Here is a 17748-nt window from a genome sequence, read left to right on the forward strand (position 1 = left end):
TTTGGTGTTCATTAAATAATTTATTTATTTAAGACATAATTCATTATTTATTTATTTTAATTCTGGTCATTTAAAAGTCACTGTTTATAAAAAAGGTATCTCTAAGGTCCTGGATGACGGGTCCGTTATTTTAAATTTAGATTTAAGTCCTGAATCTCTTGAGAAAAGAGGCCACTGGCCTGTAACTGCAAGAAAAGGGCAAAATGACCAAATGAGTCAAAGTTAAAATGCCTCTCCTGTGTAGTAGAAGGAACAAAATATAACTTGGTAATAAAAACAGATATAAAGAAAAAAACAAAGCTATCCTAGGATCAAGGTGTCACAAATATAAAACTAAACTAATGTAATTTGCAGCAAAATATGGATTTTAAAATTTGTTGTTTTGATTGTTGCAACATACTCTGATCCCTATAGGCATCATATGTCATTAAGCATCTATCATTCCCTCAATCATGTAGTGTAAAAATAGCAAATGAAAAAAAAATTGAGATTTTACCACATTTTGTGATCAGGTTTGAGTTGATCATGGATCTTGCCACTAGATGACAGTCTAAGCAAAGGTGAGCCAGTTTTCTTGACGGTTTAGTCTATAAGGCTGTATTCAGAACACAAAAAAAAAAAATAAAAAAAAAAACATTCTGCTCTACCATCATCTCTCCTGTGAACAACATGTATACTGTACACAACATACACATTTTCTGAATGCACGGATGGATAATCTACTACTGTAGGCTGTCTGTTAAAATGTGCAGAACTAAGCAAACAATACTGTGGTGCTGTATCCCACCGTTTACTTTCAAACACAAAGCAAAATAATCCAACACACATGGCTCAATGTTATCATTATTATTATTAATACTATTATTATTATGAAGAAGAAGAACAGACTACTGAAATAGGAACTGAATCTCTTTAGCTGTGCGCACTCCAGGGAGTTATACCATGAAGTCGGTTTAGCATCACCATAGTAACTTGCACTCCATGGGTTACCAGCTCTGGGGCAGTTCATGTTCTAGGTAGATCTTAAACTGAAATTGTACCAACTATATGCAAAGTGACACGTTTCTGACTCAAAGACACTCCCCTAGTTTCTCTTGTTCCAAATTAAAGGTCACTACAGAGTAGTCAAGTCAAGTCACCTTTTTTTATATAGCACTTTATAAAATACAGACTGTTTCAAAGCAGCTTTAAAGTGATAATAGAAAATGATTCAGTGATGCAGAGTTCATTTCGGCTGTACAGCTGCTCTAAAAGGAAATAGTGTCATTGTTCAAGTTAGTACAGTGTTGAGTCAGTTCCGTTGTAGAGATCCCCTTATGAAAAATAGTTTGAAGTTTATTCAAGTGTGATATTAATAGTATAGCCTACTTCTTTTAAAATAAAAATAAGAAACTATACTTTCAGTCTTTCATTACTTTCATTTTATGTACTTCTCAGAATATACTTTATGTATAAGCCTACTTCTCAGAAATATAGCCTATTTAAAATTGCACTAAGTACAATTAAATGCTTTTTTTTAACAGTTTTACATACTGTCTTATAAACTTAACATTGTTTGAAAATATTGATTTATAAAGAAAACAGATATGTCCCCAGTTCTGATTATCTGAATAATTGTGTAGGCAGACCACTGGCAGTGTACATAGGAATTTACTACAAATATACTTTACTCTTTCCCAGCCATTGATGGATTTTTTTTTTTTTTTTTTTTTTTTTTTTTTGCCTTTCCATGTTTGTCCTGTTATACGGAAGAGGGCGCTATTACGCATCTTCTGAATGAGAATCTCCAGAATCTCCGCATCCAAACACAGACGAAGAAGAAAGAGAAACAAGTGATAGAAGATTGCTCCCACAAATATAAAATAACGCGCATAAACAGCATGTAAGTTCAAACTGCCTAACGTTAATTAATGAAATGTCGACCCAGGAAGGGTTACTGTGAAGCTTTGGTGGTGTTGATGGACTCGATCTACTGTCTATACATCAATGTTTTGATCATCGTTATGAATTCCGATTGACCAAAATGCGATTTTCTTAGATTTTTGTTTAAAATGTTACTTTTTTTTTATGAAACTTAACCACATTCAAGTGTCGTTAAAAAAAACTGGAATAAAATGTTTTTAAAATGGAAGGAGTAATATCTAAAGGTAGCCTATATGTTAAGTATAAAATATTTATACTTTAAAAGGATCATAGTATACTTAATATGGAAAAATAATATATAAATAGAAAACTTAGTTAAAAATGAAAAATTTTGTTGTAAACTTAAAGTTTACTACTGTTACACTTAAAGTATACTTAAAAGTATACTTTTATACACTAAAAAGTGGGCCAATTCAGTCCCAAGTAGTATTGAAAAAGTGCTCTTACAAGTCTCGAACACGCCGTATAGGTCCAGTTTCGATGAAGCCCCTCCTTCCAAAATACGAAATGTGTTGATTGGTTAGCTGGCACAGTGTGTTGTGATTGCTACTGCTTATGCCGCGTTCCAGGCAACCTGTAACCCGTGTTTTTCCAACTCGTAACTGGGAGTACATCGTTCCAGCCAACCTGTAACCCGTGTTTTTCCAACCTTATACCCGTGAAAGTGCACTGGAACGGCAGTAAAACCCGTAACTTCCCACCCGTGAACTCGTACTAGATCGATGTACTCCCAGTTACGAGTTGGAAAAACACGGGTTACAGGTTGCCTGGAACGCGGCATTAGTGTGTGTTCAGGAAATGTCACGCCCCTCACCATAACCGCAGTTTCATCTGCTCATGTGTAAATATCATAGACTGTATAAAACAATGGATGTAGTGTCCGTGACGTCAACCGTAGGTATCTGAAAAACATTTTTGAAGCCCAGAAACCCGGCCGTCACCATCTTGCGTCACTCCCAGATAACGGAAAATGGGCAAAGAGGCGGGACTTGGGTGAAGCTGAGGTGCCTGGTTTTATACAGTCTATGATAATTGCAGCCCTATTTCCTACACATATTTTTGAGGACATGTCAACAATTAAAACAAATACTTCCAATATAATCTGTGTTAGTAAATTAACGCTATTCATGAAATGCAGGCGTAACATTATGTGACAATGTTTCAGACTGTTTTCTGTGGTTTCAGCCTACAACTAATCACAGTCTGTCGGATTCTGGAGTATAGTAACATTTTAAATAAAATGATAAATAATAAATAAATTATTTCAAATAAACAAATAAATACAATTATAATAGATTTTCACTCACCGGAAAAAAATGCAGCCCAGACTTCTTGGACGGTCTTTTAGTACAATTAAGCGCACAGCAAGCCATATTATTTGATAATTGTATGAAATAATCCCCCAAAAAAGCACAAATACGGCAGAGATGCCAAGTTCAGTGGCTGGAATTAGCTGAGGTGATGTGACGGCTAACAGACAGCAGACAAACGCCTAGTAGTGACCGCAGCGACAATCCACCTGTCACTCAAGTGGCCACGCCCTTAATTGTGCGGAACTTTAAGGCTTAATATAATTTAAACAGATGAGTTATAAAAAATGCAGCCCTAACACAGTTGTCATGATGGGTAAAATTAGCTATATAGACCAAAACCACTTTTTGTACCAGGCTGTAAACATATTTTTTTCTGCTATAAAGTTGGGCATTTTAACATGGGCGGCGGGGTCTATGGGATTGACTCTCTTTTGGTCTCTATCGGCCCGTTGATGAATTGCAATTTAAGTCACTTCCGTGTTGGATTCAAGAGAGGAAAGTTGCCGCTTGGTAAATATTAAGGATGGCGTCAATTTCAAACCAATTCTAGCCTGATTCAGACTTAAGAATGCTAACAAACAAGAGGGTCTAGGTGTCTAGGTGCAGGTACACCATCTGATCTGGATACAGCTGAATATGGTAAACTTTGGATAAACAAAGAGACTAATATTAGTGTAGATGCCATTCTACTTTCAATGTAACAATTACATCAGGTGCTATGGGACGTGTTCCCGGTTCCGGTTGACCTAATCTATGCAGCCTAACAATCCTTTAACGGACATGAATTATAGGTAAGCAATAAGGTACGAGAGGCTGTGCTGTATCATGAGAAAGTCACGGCTGAAGGGCGTTGTTAAAGCCGAAAAAAAATTATCAATGCAATTTTTTTTAAGTAAACTCAATAAAAGCCTTCCTTCCGCTGGAAGAAATAGTCCCTGACTGTGAACAGCAACAGAAGTTACATTATTTCGCCATTAAAGTCAGTTTCGCGAGTGAGTCAGTCATTAGAGAAGACTTTTACGTACAGTATATTGAAAGGACTTGTTGTGAACATGGAAAAGCAAGACGCAAATGATGGGTGTCAGGGCACGGGAAAACCCCTTAACTGTTAAAAGGACAAAATATCGCAGCGGACATTCTAACGGATTTTTTTATTACAAATATAAGACTGACCCACTCGTTTACTAGATTTCTCACAATACTATATGCTTCAGTGAACAATGTCAATGAGAATGTGTTATGTGTATGCCAGGTTAAAGAGATGTCTTTTTAATCTAGATTTAAACTGACTTGAGTGTGTCTGCCTCCATAAGACAATGCTAGCAATGCTATTCCAGAGTTTGGGCGCTAAATAGGAAAAGGATCTACCGCCTGCAGTCGAGACCGCAATAGATGTGAAGGACTATAATGCGTTAAAGGACAAGTTCGGTATTTTACACTTAAAGCCCTGTTTTCAGATAATTTCTGATGAAATAGAAATTATGCAGTCGCGGTATTGTAGGCTACGCTATCCAATGTGTTTATCCAACATATTTGGATAGCGTAGCCTATGATACCGCGACTGCATAAGACTACAGAAAGAATACAAACAACCCCATTTCCGTTTCTGGCGGCAGAGTAATACCGTACCTCACAGCACATCCAATACAAGTCAATGGAGTTGGACAAAAACTACGATAAAACCTGTTGGAAAGCATCTTTTGCAGCGATTTTTGTGTGAGCATATCAGTGAACACCCCTGACCACTCGGTTAGTTTCATGTCTTTGTAAACGAAAGTTTAATGCGTTTTAGGAAGGATTGTTCCAGTGCACCTATGCAACCATTGTGGAGGTAGAGGGGTGCTACCACAGAAACCGAAAATTCTCGGGCCAGCAGCATGTGTCCAAATTCAATCTTAACCGTTCTATTTCATCAAAACGATCTGAAAACGGGGCTTTAAGTGTAAAATACCGAACTTCTCCTTTAAGAGCTCGCTCAAGTACTGAGGAACTAAACCATTCAGGGCTTTATAAGTAATCAGCAAGATTTTATGCAATTTGCTATTTTATGTATGAAATGTTTAATAGGGAGCCAATGCAGTGTTGACAGAACGGGCTAATATGGTTATACTTACTGGTTCTTGTAAGAACTCTAGCTGCTGCATTTTGGACCAGCTGGAGTTGGTTTATTAAGCGTGCAGGGCAACCACCCAGTAAGGCATTACAATAATCTAGCCTTGAGGTCATGAACGCATGAACTAACTTTTCTGCATTTGTCATTGAGAGCAATTTTATAATATAATATAATATAATATAATATAATATTTATAATATAATAATATATTTAATTTATAAATAGATATATTTTTAAGATGGAACATTGTGTTTTATCATATGCTAGAAATGTGTTTTTTAATATATAGTGTAAGTATATAGCCTAGTCCAGTTAGTTTCATTTGTCATGGTACCAAATGTAGTTAGTCTGATCTATTTTACTTACATTTACTCAATCCATAAGGTATATTTCATTGATGTTTTCTCAATATATGTAAGTATAAATGTTTCATCAAAACAGTATGACATAGTTTACGTTTTTAGAGTGTATTTATTCTGCTTTGTGTATACACATTTTCTACTAATATTTTTGGTTTTGTCTGTACAAGTGCTTATTGAACCAGTACTTTAACTACTTGAGTTATCAATAGTGAAAATTGTCTTAAATTATTTAATTAGGAGACAAGGACCTCTAGCGGTAAACTGGGGAAGTTGCAGGTGTAGATATGATTTATGAGGCTCGAGGCACATACTCTCACTCGAATATTTTATCTATCCATGATACGATTTGTGCTAATCAGGACAATGGTCAAACACTTAAAAAAACAACAACAACAACAACAAAAAATGCTACCTTTCTGTCATGGAAAATTATGCATCCTGATTTCAAACAGACAAAGAGAAAAATAAGTAAAATCTACAGTAGGAATTAAATATCTCTGAGGTGGAGCAGTATACAAAAATGCCAGCTGCACTATAAAATATTTTAGAGTTGGCACAGAATGAAAATGTACCTTTTAAATGCACGTTTTTGATCTTATTGTGAACAATTCATCTGTGCATATATCATATTCTAGGTATGATACACTAGCTATAATTTTGAGACCGCAATAGACGTGAAGGACTAAAATGTGTTAAGAGCTCGCTCAAGTACTGTGGAGCTAAAGCATTCAGAGCCTTTTCAAAATCAAGCAAGATTTTAAAATGTATGAAATGTTTAATAGGGAGCCAATGTAGAGTTGACTGAACTGGGCTAATATGGTCATACTTCCTGGTTAAATTTTGAATGTCAAATTTGTAACCGTTGCATTTTTTGGCTGCTCCTCGCTGATTGGCTGCTATTTGCAAGCCACGTAATTAAATTGTGAATGTCAAATTTGTAACCGTTGCATTTCTTTAACACTGATATACACTGATATATAGGCTCATTTCTACTTCAGATGACTTATTTTGCTCTCTGGGAAACTATGATAATAATATTCCCACTGTTCAGTCAAATCAAATCTGTTATTTGGCTTTTAGTGGCATATTTAGTGGCTTTTTAATTATATATGAAAGCTGCAGTCCATTACTTTTGGTGCTCTAGCGGTAAATAAACAAAATTGCAGGCGTCTTGGTACTGTGCAGGTTCTGTGCTACTCCACAGTGGTGCCGAGTGCCGACTCGAACCAGTCAGGGACCATTCACATATCGCGTTTTATGCGCGTGCAAATTCGCTATTTCAAATGTAGGCACACGGGAAGCATGCTCATAATAGAAGAGACGGTTGAAAACATCTACAATTTTCAGAATGCTGCAAGCGCACAGCAGGTCATGTGACAAAAACCTACCGATCAGATTGAATGCTCGGCCGAACGGCTGATCATAACTGTACAGGACGGGTTTTTATTTCTCATCTCCATAATTATATCTAGTTCTAAAGCTAATGCATGGGCTAGAAATCAATTAATCCTTTGCTGATACTTCCTCGTCATCATGTCATGAAAGCGCAGGACATGGATAAGCACATGTATAAGTGCTACAAACCCTTGGTAAGTAAGTCTTGTTACATGATATATTTATATAAATATAACATAATAGGCCTATATATTTTCACTGTAATTTAAGGTAATTCATACTTTTTACTTCCAAGAAAACTGTAAAACTACATGCACAAACAGTGTTTTTACAGTTATTTTCTCAAGTAAACACAATTAAACCATTCTTGTTTGTTTACCAAAAAATTGTGAACACTCTGGTACTATCAAAATGTGCTGCAAATTTCTAGTTTTTACTGTCTTTTTTCATTTACTTACTTTTTATAGTGATTTTTTTTAACATGTCAGATCAGCCCCAATTCTAGCCCATTAGTATTAGAATAACCTGCATTGCAATGTTCACATTTTTAGCAGGCCTCAGATTTTGGTGACATTTCTGGCTTGAAATTATATATCAGCACAACATGAGGGTTTGTATATGTGTGCAGAGAAATATAGTGAATAGTATGCAACCATCTTAGAGTTCCTCTGGAAACGTCATTAAATATTAACTCTACTAAAGATTACTAAAGATTCCAAAGATCCAATGATTGAAGAGCAGCGAGGCTGGTATAGACCCCATAATATCATTTTTCTTTTCCCTCTCTCTTATGGACTGTCTCTGCAGGTTCTAAAGTAGGTCTATATTTATCCTGAGAGAGAAAGAGAAGGAGAGAGAGGAAGAAGTGACAGAAGGCCTGAAGTGCTAAATGCATCCGTCCAGTTACTTTTTGCCAATGTCCTAATTTCCTATCAGGAACAGAATGAATTTATTTATTTCATGCCATACATTTAAGAATCCCATTTAGTCCCATAAAGGAGTCTGTGTGTAACAATCTGTTATTCCAGATACTGTATGTCCTTAAATACATGTGCAATGCTTTGGGAATGAAGAATGCATCAAAATGAGTAATCCGCAGTGTCATAATAAGCCTCAATGGATTTATGGAGGCGTTTAGCTGGCTGGGTAAAAGATGAAATTACACATATGTGCATACATTTAAACCAGTACACACCCACACAAAAACACGTGCATACATACTTGTGCCTCTAGGTTTGTAAAACAGCTGAGAGAAAGTGACAGTGGAGAGAGAGGAAAGGGGAGGAGAGGAGAGGAGAACAGATGAAGACATCCTGAGCTGGGTGTCAGCACACTGTAGTATGGGCCTCCAAGGGAGACACAGAAAAAACACTCATTAACTACTATCCGGGTTGCCATAGCAACATCAGCACGCTATTACAGAAGCTAGCAAATCTCTACAGTATTCATTTTGAAGTAATTTGACAGTCGATGTGAATCTTATTTGATGTTTGGCCCTCAGAAAAATGTAAGGGTGATGAACAGTGACAGTCAGGTCACTGTTTATTACAGCAAAATAAACCCTTTAAAGGGATACTCCACTTTTTTTGGAAATAGGCTCATTTTACAACTCCCCCAGAGTTAAACAGTTGAGTCTTACCGTTTTCGAATCCATTCAGCCGATCTCCGGGTCTGGCGGTACCACTTTTAGCATAGCTTAGCATAGATCATTGAATCGGACAGGACCATTAGCATCTCTCTCAAAAGAATGACCAAAGAGTTTTGATATTTTTCCTATTTAAAACTTGACTCTTCTGTAGTTAGGCTACATCGTGTACTAAGACCGACGGAAAATGTAAAGTTGCGATTTTCTAGGCTGATATGGCTAGGAACTATACTCTCATTCCTGCGTAATAATCAAGAAACTTTGCTGCCGTGCAGCAAGCGTAATGATATTACGCAGCGCTTGAAAATAGGTCTAATAGGTTAGGCAAACTTAGTTCCGGTCACGTTGGAAGTTACCGAGCTGGGGACTATTTTCAGGCGCTGCGTCATATCATTACGCCTGCTGGACTCATGGTACGGCAGCAAAGTTTCTTGATTATTATGCAGGAATGAGAGTATAGTTCCTAGCCATATCAGCCTAGAAAATCGCAACTTGATATTTTCCATCGGTCTTAGTACACGATGTAACTACAGAAGAGTCAAGTTTTAAATAGGAAAAATATCAAAACTCTTTGGTCATTTTTTTGAGAGAGAGTCTCAAACTACTCCTAGAAAAGTTCTCCTCTGAACTGGAGAAAGAGTATTCATCTTGGAGTTCAGTCTTAGCCTCAAGAGCCTTACGTGGGCAAGGACAACATATCGATGCCAAACCGGCATCTCCTGCAATTGGTCTAGTATAAACCAGTCATCAATGTAATTTAGTACACAGATGCCCTGAAGTCAGAGCTGCTCCCTGTCCTTCTTTGGAACTATGAAGGACCAGCTGTACCCAGACTCTCTCTCGGGAGTAGGAATATGTTCTATGGCCTCCTTCAAGAGAGACTGAACTTCCTGTTCCAGCACCTGAGTCTGCTTGGGGCCCACTAACGTAGATTACACCCCGTTGAACCTTGGTGGTTGAGAACCGAATTGGATTCTGTACCCCTTTTCTACTGTGCACAAGTCCTCTAATTTCCCTGCCTCGATGCTCACGATGTCCACCTCGTCAGAGCTGGATAATGCTAACATCAGGCTCTCACTCGGGGAGAAGCCGCAGAGCAGATTTCCGTATCCAGAGTGAAAGCACCAGAACCTGCGGGTGAGAGCCGAGAAAGAGCTGGGCCCGTCTCAAACTCCTCCGCGAGCTCTATTTTTGACCTCCATGATCTAAGCTGCCGCACTGCCTCAGCAGACATGGGACCCAAACCATGGGGGGTGCGAAACTGGCCACTCTCATCAAAGAGAGCGGAGCGGAGCGTTCTCAATGAAAAAAAATCCTGATTAAAAACACCTTCACACATTCACATAAGCTGTACAATTTTCAGCTGATAACAAGAAGTTTCTTAAGCACTAAATCAGCATATAGAATAATTCCTGAAGGATCATGTGACACTGAAGATTTTGAGCAATGGAGCTTTTCCATTCCATTTAGCATTAAGCTAAAACATATACACATATTGCGCATATTGAGACAAAGCACCGGAGTGGTGACCAAGATCCTTCCGCTTTTAGGTCTTTCAGGGTAATGTTGTAATTTTGCCCTACGAGGCGAGACTTCTTGTTACATATATATGTAGCTCCTCCAAGCGAATAATAATATCTGAGGCAGAGCCAGAAACAGATACCCCGTACTGTGCACATGCTGCCAGCAGCTCATTTTTGGAAGGGTTGAAAAAGAAATGCAACTATTTTGTTTTTTTGTTTATATAATTTATTAATAGGCAGGGAAATACCTTTTTGATTCAAGCAATTTCAGCACTGCGTCCTCAACAGAATGTGAGTCTACAGGAGGTGACATGTCACTTTGACAATCTGAAAACCCTTTGGGGATCTCTGTTTTTGGTAAAACTGTTCAAGCTCTGCAGGAGGATCTAAGCCACGGGGCAAAAGATGAATAGGACAGTTCACTGGAGAATGGGTTTCTCTCCTTTGTTTCTATAGGTGGTGTAGGGGGAAAGGCCAAATTATCTATCCAAGCAATTCTGTATAGTATTGAAATGACAATACATATGAATAAATGTTTGTGAGTAGACTATAGTTTTTTACCATAACAGAAACCAACATAAATTAACTCATTTTCTAATGATGACCATCTCTCATCAACGTTGACTTTAGGGTCACTATGTTGAACTTTATCAATACATGGTCTATTCAGGAGATTCATGTCATATATTTGACAATTAGCTACAATAATTATCATTAATTAATGCTATTTATATTTTATTATTACACTGTAATTTCTATAAATATCTTACCAGGTAAATCAAAGGCTACCTTCCAATTACTATCTGCAATTAAAATAGGTGTTCATGGCCACAGTAAACGCAAGAAAAGATGAAGCTATCTGGTCATTGCCCAGACATGAAAATTGCTTTCCTCAGGGTATTGTGGTGAATTGTTACTTCAAGGAGGTCCTCCATCATTGACAGAAATTGGCCAATGGCTGTGTTTGTCTTTAACAAAGACGGGTAGTCAGATGTCATCATTGCACAAAGACTGGTTGTCAAAATAATACTGTTAGTGAAATTATGAAATCCTGCAGTGTATTCTTGAAACCTGACTGTTGTCTTTCAGATCTGGCAGTTCATTACACACACTGTAACACCTTTATTAGGAGAGAGAGAGCAAAAAAATACTTTATGGTAGTATTATCACACATTTACAAATGTTTGTATTTTTAAATTTAATGTACAAACCTTTCTTCACAGAATTTCTGTCATAGACCGATGCATTCTTTGTGGCAGCCACTGGTTCTGTTAGACCTGGTGGGGTTGGCCCATGGCAATAAGGTCATGTTCTCTCTGTGGGCTTAAACCTTTTCGGGATCTAACTTGCCAAAGTTCTTAATTCCTGTAGCAAAATTTCTCAATTGTGGCAAATTCTCTTCCATGTTTCTCACCCCAAAATTGGAAACACAGAGCAGAGTCCCTTTACTGATGCTAAATTGTCCTGTGGGCTTAAATCTTTTTGGGATCTGACTTGCCCGAGTCCTTAATTCCTGTGGCAAATTTTCTCCATTATAGCAAATTCTCTTCCATGTTTCTCCTTAAAAAAAAATTGGAAACATAGAGCAGATTCCCTCTACTGATGATAAATTGTCATGTTCTATGCACCCTGTCATTCTGCTGGTGAAAATCAATCCTTTTTCCTGCATTGTCTTTAAGGATTCTTCTTTCAGAGACTATGGAGGAATGTATGGAGGAGCAGGAGAAACTGTGATTAAATGCTCACACTCCGCTCCAGGCTTTCCACTATGTTCAGCCATGAACTCCCGGCACTCTGCTACTTCGCTGGCAATTACTTGAGAGGTGGTGCTTTTCTGTACATGTATCAGGACTCTTTGGCCTCTACTATTTTTTGCTGTGATAAAGATAAAGATGCCTTGCTGTACATCAACACAGTACACAGAATGTATTCATGTCTTCGAAAACTCCCTGCTGTAGCAAACGAGGATGAGCAGTAGCAGCACCGAAATCTCTGCTCTCCAATAGGAGCACACTCTGCATTTTCATCATTTTTCTTCAACTCACTGTCAACTCAAAAATGTAAATAAATTACAGTAGCCGTTTCAGAATTAGTGAGTGAGTTAAGCATGTGATATAATGTTGTGATGTACCAGGCTTAATTAATAGCTATGGACCAGGTTATGTACACATGCTGTAGAACGTCATTGTCACGGTTCATGGATTCATTGACTCTCCCTCGCTATGTGTGCGTGTTGAGTGAATGGGCGTGGCTCATCAGCTGGCTCGTTATCCACTGATGAGCCGATCAGCGCCAGCTGTTCTGAATGAGGATGTCCTATTTATTGTTTGATCACTCGTCTTGTCTTTGTCAGATGGTTGTGGAGGTTCTCCTGGATCTGTGCTTTTGTTCTCCTGTTCCAGTCCTGTTTCCGTGTTGGTTCTACGACGCTTCACCGAGGATCATCTCTTCCACGTGGATCTGCATTCCGCCTACTGAGTCGCTGCGTTACCAAGTCTGCCCGAGTTTGCCCGAGGATTATCTGCCACTCCTGTCTGAGTTTGCCTGAGGATCATCTGATATTTCTACACTGAGCTCGCATGATAATTATCTGCTATTTCTACACTGAGTGATTCCTGTGAATTCTGCCTGTCAATTTGAGCCTCTTGTCTTCTCTTTTTGACTATTTTCTAGCGTCCCATGACAGAACCATCTGACCATCTACTCATGGATTCAGCGAGTGCTCCCAGAATTGAGCAAATGTTCGCCGGAAACCACGCCCAAATGGATCGCCAGGACGAGCAGATCGGAGCTTCGGGACGGGCGATACAGGCTTTGGTAACGCAGGTGTCCGAGCTCACCTCTCAAATCCAACACCTGAGAGCTCCCACTGCGCCAGCCCCGCCCCCGCCTGTTCCCCAAGGGATTCTCCATCAACCAGAGCCGCGCATCCCCGCACCAGAGAGGTATTCGGGCGAACCCAATCTTTGCAGAACGTTTCTAACCAAGTGCTCAATTTATTTTTCGCTTCAACCTGTGACATTTGCTTCTGAGGAGTCGAAGGTAGCCCTGGTGATGACACTGCTTTCTGGTCGCGCGGCTCAGTGGGGAACAGCGGTGTGGCAGAACAAACATGAGTGCTGCTCCTCGTTCCAGGCACTCGAGCTAGAGATGACACGAGTGTTCGACCGCGCTGTCGCTGGACGCGAGGCGGCCCGCCAACTCGCCGACCTTCGGCAGAACCAACAGTCAGTCTCTGACTATTCCATAGAGTTCCGGACATTGGCGGCCGAGTGCAAATGGAACGAGGAGGCGCAGTGGGACATGTTCCTGCATGGGTTGGCTGACCGCGTTCAGAGGGAAATTTATACAGTGGATAACGAGCCAGCTGATGAGCCACGCCCATTCACTCAACACGCACACACATAGCGAGGGAGAGTCAATGAATCCATGAACCATGACAGTCATGACAAAACCAAGACTAAATGTCATATCTGTGACAACAATCCGTTTCCAATTTGAGTATTATAAAAAGTCAGAAAACATTATGTGAAGCAGGGTTGAAATATCAACAGATAACTATGTAAATATAAAATGAACAAATGCATACTTTTCTTTGGCAGGCCTTTGAATGGTGTTACCATGCAACCTGCAAAACAAGTGTATTAAGTCAGTGAAAACAGTCATTTTAATAGGTTGTGTGTAGGTAGCCTAATAGCATGATTAATAATCATGTAATAACATAATTAACTCCTACCCATGTTTCTGCAGATAGTCTTCAAATACATTTCACCAGTGAAAAATCCCGTCACACTTAAAGCAATGCCAGTAAACTCTTTTTAATAGTTACATTTTGTCACAAAAGCATGATACTGAGAACAGAACTGTTAAGAAGCACAAAAAGTGAATAGACTATAATAAAACCGATAATTCAATTAATAAAATATGTTACAAAACCAACATATGCTCACCAAAATCACCATCTTTAAAAAGCACTGCATATTTAATATGACTTTTTGTAGCTGCTCTTCTGACCCAATCACAGCCTGTTTGCATAGCTGGCAGATTTGCTATTTTCTGCATAGAATTTTTATCTCGATGTTTAACATTACATAGACTAGGCCAGTTATCCTCAGTAGCGATGACAAAGAAACCGCTTGACTAAGCCTCCCGTTCATGTTTAACCGAAAGTATCAGTAAAACCGTATTTATCTGTAGTATATTTAGATCAATATCAGACAATTACGACAGTATAGGCTAGCTGCTCAAATCTAGCCTGGCAAGCCAGACCTACAATAAGATGTTAGGTCTGGCAACTCACCATAGACACGGCTCAATCCGAGGGGCGGGATAAACGGCTGTCTTTCAAATTCCCTCTGCACGCAATAGGACTGCGCTTCAACTAACCAGAGCATTTTCCCAACAGCGGAGCTTACGTTAGTTGATAGATTCAACTTTTGAATCTGGCCAGCAAAACTACGAACACATCTTCGTTTTTTAAGAATGACTTAAGTGCCGTTCTTTGCTCTTTTCTCAAAGAACAGCTTAACTCCAAGTCCTCCAGAGTCGCGGCCAAAGCCGATTCGAAAGACTGTTCGCCAGCAGCAGCCATTCTTTGTTTTCAAGTAGCAGGGAACCGTCGCAACGCTGTCGTCATCATGTTAAGCCCGCCCCGCCTACTCTATACACGATGTGATTGGCCTGACCCAATTTAGGTTTTTACAGCTCCGAAAGTCAACAGAGAGTTGCTAGACTACCCTGGCTGCAAAATACATTTTGCTGCTGCTAGGGTGCGTCTAGATTTCTAGGATAGCTCAAATCATCTTTTAGTCACTATTGGAGTTGACAACATACGGCGACATGGCTATTGGCGACATGGCCGACATTATGTTTCGAATATAAACGAAATTGTGATTAAATGACAGAATTTTCATTTTTGGGTGAACTAGGCTTATACACGTGACTTCACCAAATAAGTACAAATATTAAGCATTAATTTGAATACTAAAAAATATTTTTTTATTTTATTTAATATTTTTTTAATTTTTTAATATAGCTACCAATAAGAAAATAAAGTAAACTGTACATAAATGTACATAAAACACTCTGAAAAAGAATAAGGCAACAATAATTCAGTAATATTGATCGTATAATCTATAACGAGAGACAAGACGTTATGAAACGAGAGCAGATAGTAGGCTCATAAAAATTCTCTAGCATCGCAATGTTTTCACACTTCAAAATATTCAGTGATTGATAGGCATGGTAAAGCTTTATACTATAATTTTATACTCACTAGCTTCCTTGACCATATGAATAAAAGCATCCAAGGACTCCATCAAAGATTTTCCAGCTCACTGCATGAATTCTCATCCAGTTAGGTGGACGCCAAACATCACAGAGACGATGATTTCAGTTTGTTTATGTCCAATTATTAAGTAAAATTTATATTACAGTGTTACTGTCACATTTTTATTGTATTTTGATGTAGTTTAGTTTTAGCCTGAACTCAAGCCTCACATCTCTGCAGTAACTCCAAACTGGACAGTTTTTGTGTCAGAACGCATGCGCTCAAGCATTGATTAACATCAGGTGCCGCTACTCATCCTAGGAGAGCAGAGTGCAAAACAGACAAGCAAACATACCAGCACAATACATTCACAAAAAGATGTACTGGAACATAACGTACAGGACGTTTCAGGACAAAATCCATTACTGAAAAAACAAACCATTCAAACAAATCCATGCAGAAGCGATTGGAAAACATGTTAGAAACACCTGTTAAAAGGCCTCCCTACCATGAATTTAATTAACCTAGGTGTGTGAGTACACCATCTATAGAGTCTCTAAAACATTTTTTTTTTATCATTTAGAAATAAAGTCTACCAGTCATGTTAAAGGTTCCCAGTCATTTTGTCCATTACTTACAGGCAAGTACGGAAGCCCTGAGCAGATGCAATACATATATATATATATATATATATATATATATATATATATATATATATATATATATATATATATATATATATATATATATATATATATATTATAACCATGACTCATTTTCTTATAATCACATTTGACTTGACATTTATCACATAACACACATAATTATCTGGACTTGAGTTTCTCTGGAGAAAACTGTAATTTAACATTACTACAGTTGCCATTACATATCATTCTTGTTTCCTTGTAGTCATGACATGCCCATTTCCACTTGGGAGTAAAAAATAATCATTTATATGTCACAACTGTGGCTTATATCTAAGAATATGACATGTATATTGGAATTGTGTCTTTATATCTCACAGTGTGAATTTATTTCTTATTTTAAACTTCATCAATTACTTTTTTTCCGATTTTTTTTCTATAGCAGAAATGGGTTTCCAAGATGCATATGATATGTATATGACATTTTTCAGGCAATAGCGATAGCTGATTATTCAGAATGATATCGCCCGATACCGATACGGATAGTTTGTTTTTTCTTATGGATAAAAAATCTCTCCCAAATAATGCTGCAAACTATACAGAGAACCCTCTCATTTGGTACACTAAAATATTAGAGGTAAAAATTAACAACAGAGCTATTATATTCAACTGCTATTTATTTCCAGATAATATTTACACTCAAAGCTGAAATGTTTGTATCAACTCAGTTACACATATAAGGTATTTTTCATAGGCACTTGTCTTCATTTGTCATACTTTTTTTTTTTAAAGCTAACTAACAAACGGATGGCTTTCCTGAGGTAAATGCAACATTAAGTGATATTGTTTACAAGCTTCACAAGCAAGTTTTATTGACATCTTTCCACGGTTGAAAGACTGATTGAGTGATTACGACATGAAACGGATTTCGGTAAGTTGTACTGTAACTTTCAACTTACCTTCTGATATTCATGCATGTTTTTCTAGATATAATTTGTATTAAAATGGAAGAATAGACTTGCGTTCCGCGCTACTGCTTAATCAAGCCGTATTCGGGACAAATGTGGGCAAAATAATTTTTATTTTTTTTAAAGGGGTCATGAACTGGCTTTTTTATATTTTTTATATTGTTGTCTGAGGTCAACTTATGATGTTCGCTTGGTTTTTACATTCAAAAACATCAAAATGAATAAGTAATAGGCTATTTTCTACCCTGGTTTTGAGGCTAGCTCCTGAAACGCTCGGTTTTTATGGGCGTGCCGCATTGAGGACTTGGAAGTAAACGCCCACTGCTATGATTGGATTACAGTTTTGCATATTATAATGAGTTTCATGTAATGCGCGAATCGATGGGCGGGGCTAAACAGGCAGTGTTGAAGTAGGCGTTGATCTTCTCCTGCGGAGGCGGGGTTTGATACCCTTTGACGTCATAGATCCCCACTTTGAAAAACCTGTCGTTCACTGTGCCTGGTGTCAATAAAAGCTTTTATTGGACTAACAAGGAAGTTTTCAGTTCTGAAACTTACAGGATATTTTTATAGTATGATGACCTCTTATATGT

The sequence above is a fragment of the Squalius cephalus genome, assembly GCF_949319135.1.
Source record: "Squalius cephalus genome assembly, chromosome: 21".
NCBI classification, from domain to species: domain Eukaryota; kingdom Metazoa; phylum Chordata; class Actinopteri; order Cypriniformes; family Leuciscidae; genus Squalius; species Squalius cephalus.